We start from the raw sequence: 21,919 nt of genomic DNA, 5'->3' as shown, positions 1-21,919 counted from the left end.
TAAATACATCTTTGGGGCACCTGGTAGCTTAGTGGTTGAGCATCTGACTTTGCCTCAGGTCATGATCCCGGGGTCCTGAGATTGAGTCCCACATGGGCTCCCCACAGAGAGCCTGCTTCTCCCTCTGCCTATGTCTCTGCCTCTCTGTGTCTCTTCACAGAGACATTCATGAAAGACACAGAGAGGCAGAGACATAGGCAGAGGGAGAAGCAGGCTCCTCACAGGAAGCCTGATGTGGGACTTGATCCCAGAACTGGAATCACGCCCTGAGCCAAAGGCAGATGCTCAGGCGCTGAGCCACCCAGGTGTCCCAATAAAATATTTTTTAATATAATAAATAAATTATTTAAAATTTATCAAAAAGACAAGAAATATCAAGTGTTGGTGAGAATGTGGAGGAAAAGGAGGAGCCCTTGTACATTGTTGGTGGGAATGTAAATTGGTTTGGCCACTATGGAAAATGGTGTGGAGGTTCTTCAAAAAATTAAAAAGAGAAATACCATATGACCTAGTAATTCCATTTCTGGATATTTACCTGAAAAAAACCAAAACATTAATTCAAAAAGATATATGAACCCCTATGTTTATTGCAGCATTATTTACAATAGCCAAGATATGGAAGCAACCTCAATGCCCACCAACAGATGAATGGATAAAAAAAGATGCAGTATACAAAGAATACGAAAATATTAATTCAAAGGGATACATGTACCCTGATGATTATAGCAGCATTATTTACAATAGTCAAATTATGGAAAAAGCCCAAGTGTCCACTGACTGATGAATGGATAAAGAAGATGTATATGGGGAAAGAGTCAAGATGGTAGAGGAGTAGGGCGACCCTAAGCTTGCCTCCTCCCTTGAACACAGCTAGATAAATATCAAGTCATTCTGAACACCCAAGAAATCCACGGGAAGTCTTAGAGAATAAAACTGCACAACTCAATAAACTAGAAAAACGATCTGTGGAAGATAGGAACTGTAGAGTTAATTCAGGGGATAAAAGCGTGACTGCTGCACAGGGGACAGAGCCATGATCAGGGAGGGAGTAGCAAAAGAGAAGGAGGAGAGGGAGAGAAAGTGTGGAAAAGGGGAGAAAAAAAAAGTGAAAACACAGGCATGGGACTGCTCAAGAAGACTATCCCCCAAACCATTGCCAGGGAAAAAAGGTGAGGGTTACAATGCCAGTTTTTTATAAACAGTAGAGTGCCAAGTCTGAGTTTCTGGAGGTCTGGGACATCGCCAGCACCAGTCCTGGGGAGATGAGTGGTGCTCCAGTGAGGAAGTAGGGTGGAGCCCCAGGGTGGGCAGCCTGAGGATCCCCAGATCACATGGGGAGAAGTGGTTCTACTGTTTGGAGTGGATTTGGGAGAGAAGATATGGCCTCTCCACAGGCAAAGGACCCTGCAGGCCCCACCCCGGCTCACCAGTATAGGAACAAAGACACCTGCTGAAGGCATCAATCCCTGGTGTCAGGTCTAAGTTTTGATTTACCAGAAACTGAACTGCTGCATGGTGGTGCAACTGTTTTCTGGGACAAGCCAGCACTGGCCACAGCACAGGGAGATCCTACCCCAGAGGATCATACCAGTCCACACCACAGGGGTCTCTGAACTGTGGGGTTTTTAAACACAACTGTGCCTAAGATACAACATAGGAGTGCTGTGCCATTTGGCAGGCAGACAGCTAGGACACAGAGTGGAAGCCGAATCTGACAGAAACCAGGGACAGAGGAGAGGTCACTGTTTGCACTTCTGTGAGGGCTTCCTGAGGAGGGGTGGCAGGCATTTCCCACTCTGGAGAGAACTGGGCAGTCATTTTCTCCCAGCACCCACCAGCTTGAACGACCTCAGTGAGCTAAACAGCACCACCAAGTGGAGAACAGAGAACAGAGCTGCTACACCAAGGTCGTGTTCCTTCCCCCCCCCTCCCCCCGCATCCCCTCCGCACCCTGCAGTCAGATTTCCACTAGGGCAATTCCACCTTAGAATCAGAGAAACAGGTGTCTCCCCCAGAAAAGTACAAACCCTTCACCCACATCAAGTCTACTGATCATAGAAGGCTACAAAGCTTCAGCTCTAGGGGAAACAGGATCTAGCTTCCTTTGGGTTGGCCTGTTTCTTTTCTTTTTAATTTTTTTTAATTGGAGTTCAATTTGCCAACATATAGCATAACACCCAGTCTTCATCCCACCAAGTGCCTCCCTCAGTGCCCATCACCCAGTCACCCCAGCCCCCACCCACCTCCCTGTCCACTACCCCTTGTTCGTTTCCCAGAGTTAGGTGTGTCTCATGTTTTGTCACCCTCACTGATATTTTCACTCATTTTCTCTCCTTTCCTCTTTATTCCCTTCCACTAATTTTTATATTCCCCAAATGAATGAGACATTTTAATGTTTGTCCTTCTCCGATTGACTTATTCACTCAGCATAATACCCTCCAGTTCCATCCACGTCGAAGCAAATGGTGGGTATTTGTCATTTCTAATGGCTGAGTAATATTCCATTGTATACATGTACCACATCTTTATCCATTTATCTTTCAATGGACACCAAGGCTCTTTCCACAGTTTGGCTATTATGGACATTGCTGCTATAAACATTGGGGTGCAGGTGTTCCGGTGTTTCACTGCATCTATATCTTTGGGTAAATCTCCAGCAGTGCAATTGCTGGGTCGTAGGGCAGTTCTATTTTTAACTCTTTGAGGAACTGCCACACAGTTTTCCAGAGTGGCTGCACCACTTCACATTCCCACCAACAGTGCAAGAGGGTTCCCCTTTCTCCACATCCTCTCCAACACTTGTTGTTTCCTGTCTTGTTAATTTTCACCATTCTCACTGGTCAACTAATATTCGACAAAGCAGGAAAGACTATCCTCTGGAAAAACGGCAGTCTCTTCAATAAATGGTGCTGGGAAAATTAGACATCCACATGCAGAAGAATGAAACTAGACGATTCTCTTACACCAAACACAAAGATAAACTCAAAATGGATGAAAGATCTAAATGTGAGACAAGAATCCATCAAAATCCTAGAGGAGAACACAGGCAACACCCTGTTTGAACTTGGCCACAGCAACTTCTTGCAAGATACATCCATGAAGGCAAGGGAAACAAAAGCAAAAATGAATTATTGGGACTTCATTAAGATAAAAAGCTTATGCACAGCAAAAGAAACAGTCAACAAAACTAAAAGACAACCTACAGAACGGGAGAAGATATTTGCAAATGACCTATCAGATAAAGGGCTTGTTTCATTTTATTTTTGTCTTTGTTTTTATAAAGAAAGAGCAGTTTTTTATTTTTTAATTTTATTTTACATATTTTAAAATGCTTAATTGTTTTTCTTTTTCTACCTTTTTTTAAAGATTTTATTTATTTATTCATGAGAGACACAGAGAGAGGCAGAGACACAGGCAGAGGAAGAAGCAGGCTCCCTCTGGGGAGCCTGATATGGAACTCGATCCCAGGACCTCAGGATCATGACCTGAGCCAAAGGCAGATGCTCAACCACTGAGCCACCCTCATGCCCCTTCTACCTTTTTTCAATCAAGTTTCTTGTAACAAGCAGACCAAAACACACCTAGAATCTAGCTTCCTTTTTTTTAAATTTTGCTTCCCCCCCCCAAAAAAAAATGACAAGATAGGGAATTTAGGGATCCCTGGGTGGCGCAGCGGTTTGGTGCCTGCCTTTGGCCTAGGGCGCGATCCTGGAGACCCAGGATCGAATCCCACATCGGGCTCCCAGTGCATGGAGCCTGCTTCTCCCTCTGCCTGTGTCTCTGCCTCTCTCTCTCTCTCTCTCTCTGTGACTATCATAAATAAATAAAAATTAAAAAAAAAAAAAGAAGCCGGCATTTTAAAAAAAAAAAAAAAAAAAAAAAAAAAGGTTGGGAATTTAGCCCGAAACAAAGAACAGGAAGAAATAATAGCCAGAGATTTAATTAAAACAGATACATGTGGGGGATCCCTGGGTGGCGCAGTGGTTTGGCGCCTTCCTTTGGCCCAGGGCGTGATCCTGGAGACCCAGGATCGAATCCCACGTCGGGCTCCCGGTGCATGGAGCCTGCTTCTCCCTCTGCCTGTGTCTCTGCCTCTCTCTCTCTCTCTCTCTGTGACTATCATAAAAAAAAAAAAAAAAAAAAAAAAACAGATACATGTAAGATGCCTGAACTAGAATTTAAAACAACAATTATAAGGATACTAGCTGGGCTTGAAAAAAGCATAGAAGACACTAGAGAATCCCTAGTGACACCAAGATAAAAGAACTAAAATCTAGTCGGGCCAAAATTAAAAATGCTATAACTGAGATGCAAATTTTTGGCATTCAAGTGGATGCCATAAAAATGGGCAAAGGAGAGGAATAAATCAGTGATATCGAAGAGAACAGTATCAAAAATAATAAAGCTGAAAAGAGGTAATAGACCATGCAGGCAGACTTAGGGAACCCAGCAGCTTATTAAAATAAAATAACATTCATATCACAGGAGTCCCAGAAAAAGAGAGAGAAAACAGGACAGTAGGTTTATTTGACCAAATTATATCTGAAAATTTCCCTAATCTGGGAAGGGACACAGACATCAAAATCCAGAAGTACAGAGAACTCACATTAAATTCAGAAAAAGCCAACCATCATCAAAGCATATCATAGTCATAGTCAAATTCACAAAATACACAGACAAGGAAAGAATCCTGAAAGCAGGAAGGGAAGGGGGTAGTCTTTAACCTACAAGGGAAGACCAATCAGGTTCATAGCAGATCTGTACACAGAAACCTGGCTGGGCAGAAGAGAGTGACAGGATATATTCAGTGTGCTAAACGGGAAAAATATGCAGCCAACAATACTTTCTCCAGCAAGACTGTCATTCAGAATAGAGAGATAAAGAATTTCTCAGACAAAAATTAAAGGAGTTCAGACCACTAAACCAGCCCCACAAGAAATATTAAGGGAGATTCTGAGTAAGGAAAAAAAGAAAAGCAACAGAAACTAGAAAGGACCAGAGAACATCAGAAGAAACACCAACTCTACAGGTAACACAATGACTAAACTCACTATATGCTGCCTATAAGAGACTCATTTTAGACCTAAAGACAACTTCAGATTGTAAGTGAGGAGATGGAAAACTATCTATCATGCTAAAGGACATCAAAAGAAAGCCAGAGTAGTCATATTCATATCAGACAAACTATATTTCTTAATATTTTATTTATTTATTCATGAGAGACACAGAAAGAGAGAGAAGCAGATACCCAGGCCAGAGGGAGAAGCAGGCTCCATGCAGGGAGCACGATGTGGGACTCGATCCCGGAACCCTGGGATCACGCCCTGAGCCAAAGGCAGACACTCAACTGCTGAGCCACCTAGGCATCCCAACAAACTATATTTTAAAACAAAGACTATAATAAGAGATGAAGAGCATTATATCATAACTAAGTGGTCTATCCATCCAAGGAGATCTAACTATTGTAAATATTTATGTCCCCAACTTGGGAGCACCTACCTATATAAATCAACAAATATAAAGAAACTCATGGATAATAATACAATAATAGTAGGGGACTTTAACATCCAACTTACAGCAGTAGACAGATATCTTAGCAGAAAATCAACAAGGAAACTGGCTGTGAATGACAAACTGGACAAGATGGATTTAACAGATATATTCAGAACATTTTATCCTAAAGCAGTAGAATACACATTCTTCTTGAGTGCACTCAGAACACAGGAACATTCTTCAGAATAGATCACATACTGGGTCACAAATCAGCTGCCAACAAGTACAAAAAAAAAAAAAATCAAGATCATACCATGCATATTCTCAGGCCACAATGCTATGAAACTTGGAAGTCAACCACAAGAAAAAATTTGGAAAGACCACAAATACCTGGAGGTTAAAGAACATCTACTGAAGAATCAATTGATTAACCAGGAAATTAAAGAAGAAATTAAAAAGTACATGGAAGCAAATAAAAATGAATACATGACAGTCCAAAACCTTTGGGCTGCAAAGGCAGTCCTAAGAGGGAAGTATATTGCAATCCAGGCCTACCTCAAGAAATGAGAAACGTCTCCAATACACAACCTAACCTTATACCTAAAGAAGCTAGAAAAGGAACAGCAAATAAAGCCTAAAGCCAGCAAAAGAAGGGAAATAATAAAGATTAGAGCAGAAGTAAATGACATAGAGAAAACATCAACACAAAAGCCAGAACACATCAACAAAACTAAGAGCTGGTTCTTCAAAAGAATTAATAAAATTGATAAACCCCTAGCCACACTTACAAAAAGAGAAGAGAAAGGACCCAAAGAGATAAAATCATGAATGAAAGAGAAGAGATCAAAAAAATAAAATAAAATAAATAAATATAAATAAATAAAATAAACAAACAAATAAATAAATAAAGAGAAGAGATCAAAACCAACACTACAGAAATATGAACAATTATAAGAAAATACTATGAAAATCATATGCCAACAAACTGGGCAATCTGGAAAAAAATGGACACATTCTTAGAAACTTAAAAACTACAAAAACTGAAAAAGGAAGCAATAGAAAATTTGGACAGACTCATAACCAGCAAAGAAATTGAATCAGTAATCAAAAATCTCCCAACAAACAAAATTCTTAAGCCCAGGGGAATTCTACCAGACATTTATTTATTTATTTTTTTCTACCAGACATTTAAAGAAGAGTTAATATCTATTCATATCTCAGGGATTCCCCCAATCCTACAATTTGTATGGAACTACAAAAGACTCTGAATGCCCAAAGCAATCCTGAAAAAGAAAAACAAAACTGGAGGCATCATAATTCTGGACTTCAGGCTATATTACAAAGTCATCAAGAGCATATGGTATTGGCACAAAAACAGACACCTAGATCAATGGTACAGAATAAAGAACCCAAAAATGGACCCAAAACTATCTGGTCAACTAATCTTCAACAAAGCAGGAAAGAATATCCAATGGAAAAAAAACTCTCTTCAACAAATGGTGTTGGGAAAACTAGAAAGCAACATGCAAAAGAATGAAACTGGACCACTTTCTTATGCAATACACAAAAATAAATTAAAAATGGATGAAAGACGTAAAATGTGAGACAGGAAACCATCAAAATCCTAGAGAACATAGGCAGCAACCTCTTTGACCTTGGCCATAGCAACTTCTTACTAGATACATCACTGGAGGCAAGAGAAACAAAAACAAAAGTGAACTTTGGGACTTCATTAAAACTTCTGCAAAGCAAAGCAAACAATTAACAAAACTAAAAAAAAAAAAAGCCCATAGAATGGGAGAAAACATTTGCAAATGACATATCTGATAAAGGGTTAGTATCTAAAATCTATGAAGAACTTATCAAACTCAATACCCAAAAAACAAATAATCCAGTTAAGAAATGGGCAAAAGACATGAATTAACATTTTTCCAAAAAAGACAGGTGGATGGCTAACAGACACATGAAAAGATGCTCAATATCACTCATCATCAGGGAAATACAAATCAAAACCATGACGAGATACTACTTCAAACCTGTCAGAATGGCTAAAATTAACAACACAAACAACAGGTGTTGGCAAAGATGTGGAGAAAGGAGAAACTTCTTACATTCCTGGTGGGAATGTAAACTAGTACAATCACTCTGGAAAACAGTATGGAAGTTCCTCAAAAAGTTAAAAATAGAACTACCCTACAATCTAGCAATTGCACTATGAGGTATTTACCGAAAGGATACAGAAATACAGATTTGAAGAGGTACATGCACCCCAAAGTTTATAGCAGCACTATCAACAATAGCCAAACTATGGTGAGACCCTAAATGTCCATTGACTGATGAATGGATAAAGAAGATGTGGTTTATATATAGAATGGAATATTACTCAACCATCAAAAAGAATGAAATCTTGCCATCTGCAATGATGTGGATGGAGCTAGATGTGTTATGCTAAGTGAAATAAGTCAGTCAGACAGATAAATACTGTATGATATCACTCATGTGGAATTTAAGAAACAAAACAGATGAACATATGGGAAGAGAGGAAAAAAGGAGAGAGGGTAACAAGTCATAAGAGACTCTTAACAATAGAGAACAAACTGAGCATTGCTGGAAGGGAGGTGGGCAGGGGAGAGGCTAAATGGATAATAGGTATTAAAGAGGGCAGTTGTGATGAGCACTGGGTATTATACATAAGTGATGAATCACTAAATTCTACTTCTAAAACCAACATTATGCTATATGTTAACTAACTAGAATTTAAGTAAAAACTTTTTTAAAAGATGCAATTGATGTGTATACACACACATACACATACACAGTGGAATATTACTCATCCATATAAAAGAATGAAATCTTGCCATTTGCAACAATATGGATGGAGCTAGAGTACCATGCTAAGTGAAATATGTCAGTCAGAGAAAAACAAATACCATATGATTTCACACATATGTGGAATTTAAGAAATAAAACAAATGAGCAAAGAGAAAAAAAAAAAGAGAAGCAAACCAAGAAACAGACTCTTAACTACAGAGAACTGATGGTTACCAGAATGGAGGTGGGTGGTGGGATAGGTGAAATAGGTGATGGGGATTAAGGCATGTACTTGTTTTGGTGAGCATCAGATGTTGTAAGTGTTAAATCACTAAACTATACACCTGAAACTAATATTACACTATATGTTAACAAATTAGAATTTAAATAAAAACTTTAAAAAAAAGATGTGGCATATATACACAATGGAATGTTACTCAGCCATAAAAAAAGAACGATGTCTTGCCGTTTGCAATAACATTGATAGACTTGACAACATCATGTTAAGTGAAATAAGTCAGAGAAAGAAAGATAAATTCCATATAATTTCACTGATATGTGGAATCTAAAAAACAAAACCAACAAAAAAACAGAAGCAGACTTATAAATAAATACAGAGAATAAAATGGTGGTTGCCAGAAGGGAAAGAGGGGGTGGACAGGCAAAATAGATAAAGGAGATTAAGAGGTACAAACTTCCAGTTATAAAATAAATAAGTCACAGAAATGAAAAGTACAGCACAGAGAATATAGTCAGTAACATTATAATAACTTTGTATGGTGACAGATGGTAACCAATTATTGTGGTATTTCATAATGTATATTATTGTCAAATCACTATGTTGTACACCTGCCAACTATATATGATATATGTCAACTACACTTCAATTAAAAATAAAAAAGCACACAGTGCTAATTTCAAAGGGGAAAGTTATATTATTCACGTTGTCAAGAAGCAATGGGAATTTAATAAAGAATTTAAAGGAGAGAAAATGAGTGGGAAAAATTAGAGAGGGTGACAAAACATGAAAGACTCCTAACTCTGGGAAATGAACAAGGTGTAGTGGAAGGGGAGGTGGGGAGGGGATGAGGTGACTGGATGACAGGCACTGAGGGGGGCACTTGACGGGATGAGCACTGAGTGTTACACTGTATGTTGGCAAATCAAACTCCAATAATATATATATTATATATATATATTATAAACTCCAATAATATATATATACTCCAAAATCCAATAATATATATATTTTTTTAAAAATAAAAATAAAAAAACTTTCCAAAAAATGAAAAATTAAAAAAAAAAGGAATTTTCATGAAATAAAATTTTAAGGCTGTTTCCTGTAATATTTATAAACTTTTTCATCTGTCTTTCACACAACACAAATATACACACAGTAAAACAAACTAAACAAGCACTTATTTTATAGCTATTGAGATTCACCTATTCAAAGACATGTTTTTCATATTCAAAGATATCTGAAATTAGGATTCATTTACAGCCAGCGGTGTGTTGTAGTTTAAGTAGCAGTGTTTTTTCTTCATGATTTTTCTTTTTCAGAGGTACAAAAAATAAATGGTTCATCACACTGTCGATGGCATCTTAGCTTCAATGAAATATTATATTAGTAATCAGCAGTAATATTACTATATGCAAGAGTTTATACTGGCAAGAAGCTAATAATCTAAATAGGGAGACAGGATGTATGCATAAAAACTTAGATGAATAAAAATAAAAAATGTTTCAAAAGTTTAAAATGTCTATTATGCAATGTTCTTATGTAAATTTAAAGTGAAAGCAACAAAAACCAAGACCGTTTGTGTTTTATTTTTTACATGGAGACACTTAAACTTAAGAATAATGTAAACTTGGGGATCCATGGGTGGCTCAGCGGTTTGGCGCCTGCCTTTGGCCCAGGGGCCCATCTTGGAGTCCCAGGATTGAGTTCCGTATCGGGCTCCCGGCATGGAGCCTGCTTCTCCCTCTGCCTATGTCTCTGCCTCTCTCTCTCTCTCTCTCTCTCTGTGTCTATCATAAATAAATAAATCTTTAAAAAAAAATAAAGAATAATGTAAACTTGAAGGGTTTATAGATAGGGATAACAAGGGAATCTGCACTTGAGGTTTTTGTTTTTGTTTTTTTTTTTTTTGCACTTGAGTTTTAATAAAAGTTAAATCTCTGTATTTTTTGAGATTTTATTTCTTTGAGAAGGAGAGAATGCTTAAACCCATGAGCTGGGGGAAAAGTGAGGGTGGTGGGGATGGGGAATCTCAGGCAGACTTCCCGCTGAGCCGAACATGGGCTTGATCCAACGACCCTGAGACCATGACCTAAGCCAAAACCAAGAGTGGGATGCTTAACGGAGTAAACCACCCAGGCCCCCCACATCTCTGTATTTTTAAATATGTTACAAAAAGCATGTATAATCTCAAAGAAATTATTTTAAAGGGGAAAAGTCATTACAATAAATATTTTTAATGCAGTAGAAGGCTTTGAGAGAGAGACCTATATCTGGGGAGGGCATGAAGACTTCTCTAAGTAAATATAGACAAATTAAATAAATCCCATGTGAATTGGGAGTAGAGTAACAGATATTTTTATTTTAGGTAAAAAGAAACGCAAATAGTGTGTCAGAAAAGTGGCAGAATGAATGGGGATTGTGTAGAACAAGAATATCACATGAAGTCTAGAGAGATATGCTTAGATAATCAGCAGCCAGATGATGAAGTAGTTGGTGTGGAAAACACAGCAAAGTTCAGGCATCATCCAGTAAGCAATGGGAAATGATGACAGATTATGCAGGACAGTGACTACTACAGACAGATTTTGGTACTATGAACTGGGAGTGCTTCTGTAACAAATACCTAAAACTGGGTGATGGGCAGAAGTTGGAAGAATTTTGAGATGCATGTTAGAAAAAGCCTAGATTGCATTAAGGAGACTATTGGTAGGTAGAAAGGTACATATTAAAGGTGATTCTGGTGAGCTCTCAGATGGAAATTATGAACATGCTCTAGGAAACTGGATGAAAGGTGATCCTTATTATAAAGTGACAAATAGTTGAATTAGTGCTCTGTGGTAGAACTTGGATATTTAGCTAAGGAGATTTCTAAGCTAAGTGTTGAAGGTACAGCCTGGTTTCTTACTGCTTATTGTAAAATGCAAGAAAAAAAAAGAGAGATAAATTGAAATTGTTAAGCAAAAAGGAATAGAACTTGAAGATCTGGAAAATTCCCAGCCTATCCATATTGCCAAAAAGTGAGAAAGTATGTTCTAGAGAGAACACCAAGAGTGTGTAGCTCAACAATCACTCCATAAAGAGATTACCAATGGCTTTAATCCAGCTTCTCAGTTGAAGTCAGGACTAGAGATGGGATTATACCAGTGGAAGCACTGCCAGTTGGGCCTAAATGGGACAGAGAAAATGGAATGGAATGAAGGAAATATGTTGGACTTCTGAGATTCTATAGGACAAGGCAATAGAGCTCTCTGGCTTTGAACATGCACTACCCTTAAAGAAAAGAGAATGAGGTTCCAGTTCAGGATGGTAACATCTTTGAAAGAAACTCAAAATATAGCTAAGCAATTCCCACACATTGGGTGAAAAAGAAAGAACCTACATTGGAGTGGGTAGGAGAGTCTGAGACACAATCTCACCATACACCTCATGCCCGGCACAACAACCAAAATAAGGAAGGAACCCATAACTCCAAGCTTCTTCCTGAGGAGCAAAGGATTTTAACTTCATACCTGGTATCCCAAATTTTAAGACCTGCGCCTAAGAAACAAGCCCCCAAAAGTTTTGAAAGCCAACAGGCCTTTCATCCATGAGACTCATGAGGCTGTAAGAGAAACAATTCTTCAAGGGCTTGGAAAGATGTACTATTTACCTTCACAGAGCCCAGCAGATGACTGAAATGCACCCTATCTTTCTGTGAAAGAAAACAGTTTGCTTTTTTTCTGTGAAAGAAAACTGAAAGCTTTAGCCTATGGGGCAGGTATTTTACACATGTTTAGAGGCCTACCAGTTACTCTCCAAATGTCAGTGAGGACTTTTGCTAAACTAGACCTCAACAGATCTTTCTTATCGCCCCTTCTTGTGGCATTGACAATGACTGGCACATTCCCACCACCAGGCCAGAAAAATCCTAACAGCAACTGGAATGCCTAGAAGAGCACACATCACACGTCCCTTTCCATGCCCATGATCACTTACCAACCCCTACCCATGATCACCATCTGCTCTCTTGCACATATCCTCCCAACCTCTCCTCATAAAAATCTAGATGTCAGTATTGCAGGCAGAGAGGTTGGGCTAATGCTTGAGCCTGTCACCTCCCCCAGCTGCTGGCACCCAGAATAAATTTCTCTTTTCCAAACCCTCATCTCTTGAGTTACTGGCTTCTCTTGCAATGACTCTATCCAAGTTTGTTCAGCAACAGTGCTGGCAAACACAGCAAGGAGCTATGCTTTCAATTTATCCATCCTCTTGGGGATTCCCCAGAATGGAGCAGTTGGCTGAGGCAGTGAACCAAGACTTACCATTTATTTCCTGAATTAGTAGCTGTGATAGATTGTTCAGTAACACCAAGACTGTAGAGGCCAGCAGGTACCATCTTCATCTGTTCCCTCTGCTTTCATCAGGGTATCTGCTATCTCCTGGAAAGGAGCTTGGGCACACCTTTTGTGGGTGCCACCAGAGTACACCGGCACTCTGGTGGCCAGTAGGGCTTGCATCGAGGAATCCCACAGAACTGTAACAAATAGAGAAAGACATCTTAAGGAGCTATTCCCTCTCCAGGGCACATCCTTCGGCCCAGGGTGTGATCCTGGAGACCCAGGATTGAGACCCATGTTGGGCTCCCTGAATGGAGCCTGCTTCTCCCTCTGCTTATGTCTCTGCCTCTCTCTCTGTATCTCTCATGAATAGATAAATAAAATCTTAAAAAAAAAAAAAAAACTTGGTAGGTTAATGAATAAACTGATACATCCAGACAACAGAATATCATTCAGCACTAAAAAGAAATGTACTGTCAAGCCATGAAAAGACATGCAGGAAACTTAAATGAACATTGACTAAGTGATTCTTAAAAGGCTACATACAGTATGATTCCAACCATATGACATTGTGGAAAAAACAAAACTATGGAGACAGTAGAAAGATCAGTGATTGCTAGGGGTTAGGGGTGGGGGAGGAGGGAAGAATAGGTGGAGCATAGAGGATATTTTTAGGGAAGTGAAAATACTCAGTATGATACTATAATAATGGATACATGTCTATACACTTGTCTAAACAAGTGTACAACACAGAGTGAACTCTAATGTAAACTATGGATTTTGAGTATATGATATAGCAATGCAGGTTCATCAACTATGTATCACTCTGGTGGGTGATGTTGATAAGAAGGGAAGCTGTGCATGTGTGGGGCAGGGAGTATATATGAAATCTCTGGACCTTCCTCTTAATTTTGCTATGTACCTAAAACTGTGCTAAAATATAAAATCATTTTTAATGCACCTATGATTTTAAAAATGTTTTATTGTGAACGTTTTCAAACATACAAAGGAAAGCAACGAACAAGCACATAATCATCACCTATATTTAATGACTGTTCATATTTAATGAGTACTATATGTGATTTATGTATATTCCTGAACTACTTTAAATTAGATATGATGGCATTTCAGCTCTAAATAGTTTGGGTTACCTCTCTAAGGAATGGTACCTAACAAAATGGCACCACACCTAATGTTGCTCGCTCTGCAGCAACACGATCAGGGTCCTGAGGGAAAGGGGATGAGGAAATAAAAGTAAAGTAAAGAAATGAGGACAGAAGGGACACAGTGGATTATGTCCAAGCAGTGTCAGCTTTATTCAGGGTTCTACAACATTATATAGCATAAGCAAAACAAAGATAAGGAAGTATCTATTCTTAGCATGTTTGTGAAACCCTCCCAGCTTCCCCTTTATCAGCATGCAAGACAGACCCACTGGCGCCAGAAGACCTTGGTTAATAGATAAGCTTGTTGCTCCAGATGTATATACTTCAAAGGAACATTATTATATATGGTTAACAGACCAGCAAGAACAGCACAGACCCCTATTTAAATTTATGACCAGGCCAGAATAGATTTATCTATTGTGTTACGTTGGCAATCACATAAAAGCGAGTTCTGAAAACCATTGCTCAAGCCCTTTCTCAAGCATCAACCAACTATTTACCCTTTGGGCTCCCAAGCCCTTTGAGTGAATGAGGGACGCAAGTCCGAGCCTGGTTTGGTTTAATTACTCTATCTAGTCCGTGGCTGGCCACCCACAACCTAAGAAAATTAACAATAAGTCCTTAACATTATCAAATATCCAGTCTATATTCAACTGTAAGTAATTGTGAACAATTAAATATGATTTATGGCTGTACCAAGGTCTATGGTATATACAAACCATGAATTACTTAGTTATGTATTCATTATAGGATACCAATTTAGGGCAAGATTATTTCAAACACCCTTGCCAGTTCTTAACAGCATCATCTAGGAGTTTTTAACACTTTTGGGGGTTTGATATTGTTTCTTCCCAAAATCACATGTTGAAATCTAATACCCAATATGACAGTATTTGGAGGTGGAGCCTCTGCAAGACAATTAGGCCATGAGTGTAGAGCCCTCATGAACGTGACTGGTGCTTTTATAAGACAACAAAGGGACCAGAGCACTCTCTTTGGGTCACGTGAGGATACAAGACGCTGCCAGTCTGCAGCCTAGAAAAGGGTCCTTACCAGAACCCAAACATGCTAGCATCCTGAATCTGGCTTCCAGACCCCAGAACTGTATGAAACAATGTTTGTTGCAAAGTGTATGGCATTTTGTTATAGCATACTGAGCTAAGACAGGAGTTATATATCTCTTTAGGAACCTAAGCCAAATTTCGGACCTGTTCCCTAGAGAAATACAGCTAGGCCCCAATATACAACACTGTACATACAACTCACTGAGCATACATTGAGGGCTCAGGGACCTCCAGGAACTTGTCCAGGGAGTCCCCAAACTTCAGGTTAAGAAGATCAGCTCCTTACTTGTGGGCCACACCACACCCTGATGAACAGAGCTGGGAAGGCTGACCCAGAGTTGCACATACATCTTCATTACCTGAACTGTTTCAACTTTAAACTGGACGCTAAAATAAAATAAAATAAAATAAAATAAAATAAAATAAAATAAAATAAAATAAAAAATAAATAAAATAAAATAAAATAAAATAAATAAAATAAAATAAAATAAACTGGACCCTTTAGAAATAACAATGAACCTTGTGCTTCATCTCCCATCAACTCCCTGCCCAAACTCCTACCTTGTTGACCGACATCTCTGTGCTAAAGGCTTCAATCACAAACCTTTTAAATTCCTCCTAAAGCAGGCGCCTCCTGTGAGGTATCAGGACTATCTCCCATCTGGCCTTAAAAACTGCTGCCTATGCTATAGGCAATATTAGTGTATTTCATCACATTGAATATAACATTGGTTGAAAAAAAAAGGCATCTCAATTTCAGAAATGTTAAAATGCAAAGAGAATGTGTTGGTCTTAGAGCCTTACAGATTGAGAAAATGGTTGGTAAACAGCTCCAACACCAATCACCCTCCAAACTGAACTACTCAAATCCCTCTCCCCATTTCCCTCAATTTTGAAATTAACGGTTAATATCAGATCTACTAGGTGGCTTCCAAGGCCTTGCTTCTTTCCTGACCTATGTCCTTCTGGCTGGTAGTGCCTATGCCTCATAGGCTGATCAATATTCCAGATGACACCACAAGTTGCAAAGCTTTCCAATTTCCTCCGGGGCATGCATTTCTGCACCATTGGCGCTGTGCAGACCACTGAGTTCTTGGGATGTGTGGAATAATTTCCTGAGTAAATACATGAGGAGTGGGGAGGGGAGAGATGAAAAGAGCGGTAAGTGGGCTATTTGAAAGCATATCTTTAGCCCTCTCAACCCCTGCAATAGGAAGAAGGGAAGAATTGCCCAGAGACGCCTGTTAGGATAGCGAACTTTAGGCAAAATATTGAGCATAAGTCATGAAAAACAAGATGGCGTTTTAGGAAAGAAGGAAGACAATTCTTCTGGGCCATGACTTTAAGGCTTAAATGGCGCAAACTTCTTTCCTCAGGCTCTTCTGGTGAGGGGTAGAGTTTTATAGGTCTGGAGAAAGACAAAGGAGACAGAAGACTTGCAGCTTCCGAACACACCTGATTTGAAACTCAGTCTTGCTTCCTTCTCTGTTCATCATACACAAGATTCTTCAGCCCCAAATGCTGGGGTTGAGTCCCTCAGAAAACCAAAGAGCCTAACTAACATCACTGTCAAAACGGCTGCATTTTCCCACAGAACTTGCCTTAGGCTCTGGGAGACTGAGTTCACAACTTTCCTGAACCGGGGTGTGGGGGCGCACTGTGCCCCGCCACCTAGGGCGCCGCGGAGAGAAGCAGCACCGACCGCCCTCGCGGGAATCCCAGAGAAACACGCATCCTCTTCCCACCCTAAGGGAGACGACGCACGGACGCTGCCGCGCGCGTCACAGACCCAATCCGGCCCTGGTGGACTCTGGGAAATGTAGTTTGGGGGAAGGGGAAGATTGGAAACGTACGGCGCGAAGGACCCTGGGGCTCCTAGTTCAGGAGGAGAAGCAGGTGCTCCAAGTGTTCTAACTCGCGCGGGTGGTGGGCAGGGAGAGCCCCAGAGCCAAATCCCTCTGCTTCCGGCTCCAACCTGCCGAGCTAGGGCTGGGACCTCAAACCGGGTCTTTGCACAAGAGAAAGAGGACGACAGGCGGAGAGGGAAGAGATGAGGGGCACCGAAGTCAGAGGTGGAAAGAAACCAGCCCCAAAAGGGTGGAAGAGGAACAGATCTATGGACCCCTGCCCACCAGCGCAACCCAGAGGTGCTGTTGTCAGGAAGCCCGGGGGGAGAGGGGGGGGGAGGAGCCTCCTCTTGGGAGAGGGGCGCTCTAGTGATTGTCGTTCAAAGGTACTACTAGTAAGCCGAGGAGCCTGCGGTTCACATTAATTTTGGAAGCCCCTTGCCTTATAACCTAGCCCAGAGACACGGAGATAACCTTTGAGAGGCTCAGTTTTCCTGGTTCATCTCTGACCAGACAGAGTAGGAAAAAGATCCGTGAGAGCTGCGGAAACAATGAAAAGTGTCTGTCTTGGGAGAGCCAGAACCCCGGTCTCCCAGCTAGAAAAGGAACCGTTAAGGAAACACACTATGCCAGGGCAACCCGTGATGCAGGTACAGTCTTTTATGGGTGCTGGGCTCCTGGGGGGTTCTGAAAGGGGGAATCCTGGAGACTTCCACCACTGAGGTTGACCAAGCTTTACCCCAGGTGTCACCTAAAGCAAGGCACCTTCCTATGGCCAACACCCACCATATGCCCAATTTTTCTGCAAGAATCCGAATAAGCTACATACCTGGATGGGTAGGAGAGAAAGGATATCCCCTTTGGTTACACTGAAGAGGAGCTAGCTAGCAAAAAGGACAAAGAAGAAATGGTCCAAGTCATGGCAATTCCCAACCTTCATCATGGCACAAACAGAAAATGGTAATATTTGTATGGCACAATGGGGTCATATAAGTTAGGGTGTAGATTAAGCTGATTAATAATAAAGATCCCCAAACACAGTGATCTAAATATCATATATTTATTTCTCCCTCATGTGAGAGTATATATAGGTAGGAGCAGTCCAAGACTGGTGGAATAGCTCTGCTTTCCTGAACAAGCAATTTCCATCTTTGGGGCAAAAGAGGATGTTATAGTTCTCAATATCTCCAACCCTGTAGGTCAGAAAAAGCAAGCACAGAAATAACAATCATCCCCTTTTGTTTACATCTCATTGGTCAAGTAAATTGGACTTGATAAAAATTAATTACTTTGTGCATTAAAGGACATTATCAAGAAAATGAAAAGATAACCTATAGAATGGCAGAAAATCTTTGCAAATTTCGTATACAATACAGTCTAGTATCTAATATATATAAAGAACTCTTTAAGACTCAACAACAAAAAGATAAACAGCCCAGTCAATTTGGGCAAGGACTTGAATAGCCATTTCTCCAAAACAGATAGTCAAATGGCCAACAAATATAGGAAAAGATTCATTAGTCATTAAGGAAATGCAAATCAAAACCACATGAGGTACCACTTCACATCTATTAGGATGGCTTAATTTAAAAAAGGAAAAAACTAAAAATTTTTAAAAAGGAAAGTAAGCATTAGTGAGAGTGTGGAGAAGCTGGAAACCTTACACAGTATTGCTGGGAATCTAAAATGCTTCAGCTACTGTAGAAAACAGTTAGCAATTCCTCAAAAAGTTAAGAACAAAATAACCATATGACTCAATGATTCTCCTAGGCATATGGCCCAAAGAACTGAAAGAGGGACAGGTACATGCATGTTCATAGCAGCACTACTATGCTACTTAAAGTAGCCTAAAGGTGTAACTATCCCAAATCTCCACCAACATATTAACAGATAAACAAAATGTGGTATTTACATACAGGGGAATATTATTCAACCAGAAAAAGGAATGAAGTACAAATAATGCTTACACGAGTGAACCATTATGCTAAAGAAACCAAATACAAACGATCATATATGGTTCCATCTATATAGAATATCCAAAATAGATAAATCGATAGAGATAGAACGCAGTTTAGTGGTTGACAGGGTATGAGGAGAGAAGAGAACGGGGAGAAACTGCTGAATGGGTAAGGAATTTTACTTTGGAATGATAGAAATGTTTTGGGTCTAGAGAGAAATGGTGGTTGCACAACATTGTAAATGTACTAAATGCTACCAAATGTCCACTTAAAAATGGCTAATTTCATATTATGTGAATTTTGCCTCAGTAAATTATTCTTAAAATGTGAATGTTCTAAACACCCCAATTAAACAGCAGAGAGTTTCAGACTGAATTTTAAAAACAATTTTTAAAAACTATATGCTGCCAATGAAAAACCTAGTAAATAGACACAGTGATGCTTGGTTGGCTTAGTCAGTAGAGCATGTGACTCTTGGTCTTGGGTTGTAAATTCAAGCACCATGTTGGGTGTAGAGCCTACTTGAAAAAAGAAACAAATGGAAAGACACAAATAAGTCTAAAGTAAAAAAGATGGGGAAAGATAATTAGTATTAACTAATTAAAAGAAAGCTAAAGTGGGTATATTAATATCAGACAAAATAGATTTGGGAGCAAAAATATTACCAGAGACAAAGTAGGTTGTTTTATAATGATAAAAGGATCAATTAAAAGTACATAACATCAACAAAAACAAATGAATAAACAAACAAAAAGCAGAATCAGACTCACAAATACAGAGAATTAATGGTTACCAGAGGGGAAGGGGGGAGAGGAAAAATAGGTGAAGGGGAGTGAGAAAGATACAGGCTTCCAGGTTGGAATGAATAAATCACAAGAATAAAAGACACAGCAGGGCAGCCCCGGTAGCCCAGCGGTTTAGTGCCACCTTCAGCCTGGGGTGTGATCCTGGGGACCTGGGATCAAGTGCCATGTCGGGCTCCCTGCATGGAGCCTGCTTCTCCCTCTGCCTGTGTCTCTGCCTCTCTCTCTCTCTCTCTCTCTCTGTGTGTCTATCATGAATAAATAAATTAAAATTTTAAAAATAGACACAGCATAAGGAATATAGTCAATGACACTGCAATGTATGGAGACAGATGGTAGCTACACTTGTGGTGAATGCAAAAACCTGTTGAATATAATGTATAAACCTGTTGACTCACTATGTTTATACACCCGAAACTAACGTAACATTATATGTCAACAATATCTCCTGGAAAAAAAAATGAAAACAACCAACCAACTAACCAAACACACACATACAACACACACAGAGAAAAAAAAATTTTTTTAAAGAAGTATATTGGGGTGCCTGCCTGGATCAGTCAGTGAAGCATGCAACTCTTGATCTTGGAGTCATGAGTTTAAGCTCCATGTCAGGCCTAGAGCCTACTTTAAAAATTAAAAAAAGAAGTGTATTAGAAAGAACTGCCAGATGTTATCAAAATTTTGGTTTCTATTTAGATAATCCTGTAGAGTTTCTCTTTTAATTTCTGTTTACAAGCTCCCTATTATTATGAATCATATTGCTAAGTGTTGACAAATTCCAGATATTGATTGACCTAGGCTTGAATTTTTATAGTAAACCCTATTTGATCATAATAGAGAGGTGATAGATAGATAGATAGATAGATAGATAGATAGATAGATAGATAGATGATAGATAGATAGCAATGTAATTAAGAAAGAAAAAACAGTATGTAACAATCCCAAATATTTGCATTTCCTGCAAGAGCTTCAAGACACATAAAGTAAAAACTGCTAGAACTAAAAAAAAGAAATAGACAAATCCACAATTATACCTAGCAATGTCAAAACAATTAGAGATGGTAGACTTGACAAACAAATTAATGCAACAGAATAGGAAATACATGAATGTACCCAAGTACATGTGGTAATTCAGTATATGCTAAAGGTAACATTTCAACTAAGTAGGAAAAGATGGATTATTTGTAAATGGTGCAAGAAATGGAGTATAACATTGGGGCAAAAGTAGATTCTTACGCAAAAAATTTTAATGTAAAAAAATGAAAACAAAAAAATGAAAAAGTAATAGGAGAAATCATCGGGACATTTAAAAATTATCTCAAGATGCAGAGGGCCTTTTTAACATGAATCAAAATTCAGAAGGCTTAAAAGAAAATACTCATAAATTAGATAACATAAAAATCATTTTGCATGGCAAAAGAGAACCCTAAACAAATCAAAAAAAAGTTGTGAAAAAAATTTGTGAATCATAAGGTGATTTCCTTACCATATAAGTAAAAAGTACATCCAATTGAATATTGAGCAAAAGATAGAGTTCACAGAAAAGAAACCCAAAGTCACTCACAATAAGAAAAAAGCAAATTAAAACTACTCTGGGTTATCATTTTCCACCTATCAGATTGATACAGATCCACTAGATTGATAGCTTGACCTCAGTGACTTGAAATTTACACTCAAAAAGTTCAGAAAGCAGGGATCCCTGGGTGGCGCAGTGGTTTGGCGCCTGCCTTTGGCCCAGGGCGCGATCCTGGAGACCCGGGATCGAATCCCACATCGGGCTCCCGGTGCATGGAGCCTGCTTCTCCCTCTGCCTGTGTCTCTGCCTCTCTCTCTCTCTCTCTGTGACTATCATAAATATATAAAAAAATATTTAAAAAAGAAAAGTTCAGAAAACATACTTTTTTAATATACCTTAACAGTTATAAAAATTGATTATATATGAGGCTATAAAGGAAGCTTCATTCAATTCTAGAGAAGCAATATAAATGTCTGACTATAATGTAATAGCATCAGAAACATATAACAAAAAGCCAAGACTTCTGAGTTAAGGAGAAACACCTAGGACTTGCCTATGGTTTTACCATGGCTTGCTTGTCCTGAATTGCAATTCTCTATTATTCCCAAATAAACCTAGTTTTGCTGTTAAAAAAGGAAAAAAAAAAACACACCTAAAGTTACAAGACATGGAAATGAATAACAATGAAACCACTAACTGGC

The 21,919-nt window shown here is 39.2% G+C and overlaps 1 protein-coding gene and 1 long non-coding RNA gene across 11 annotated transcripts in view; one reads left to right on the top strand and one right to left on the bottom strand.

Annotated features, from left to right (window-relative positions):
• Window positions 1–16,852, bottom strand: part of ZNF570 (zinc finger protein 570) — a 131,499-nt gene extending 114,647 nt beyond the window's left edge. The window contains exons 1-2 of one of the 2 annotated variants that reach the window (XM_077903398.1): window positions 16,693–16,852; window positions 12,847–13,058 (exon numbers count right to left, since the gene is read on the bottom strand). The gene's annotated coding sequence lies outside the window, so the exon portion shown is untranslated. The other variant, XM_077903634.1, reaches the window with a different exon arrangement.
• Window positions 16,853–16,873: 21 nt separating this feature from the next.
• Window positions 16,874–21,919, top strand: part of LOC144321989 (uncharacterized) — a 17,852-nt gene continuing 12,806 nt past the window's right edge. For 2 of the 9 annotated variants that reach the window (XR_013387673.1, XR_013387612.1), the window contains exons 1-2: window positions 16,879–16,987; window positions 17,452–17,588. This is a non-coding gene — a long non-coding RNA (uncharacterized LOC144321989). The other 7 variants (XR_013387688.1, XR_013387660.1, XR_013387596.1 and 4 more) reach the window with 6 other exon arrangements.

Source organism: Canis aureus, chromosome 1, assembly GCF_053574225.1.
Source record: "Canis aureus isolate CA01 chromosome 1, VMU_Caureus_v.1.0, whole genome shotgun sequence".
In the NCBI taxonomy this organism is placed as follows: domain Eukaryota; kingdom Metazoa; phylum Chordata; class Mammalia; order Carnivora; family Canidae; genus Canis; species Canis aureus.
Note: the sequence above shows the minus strand (reverse complement) of the source record. Positions and strands in the feature narration are given on the sequence as shown.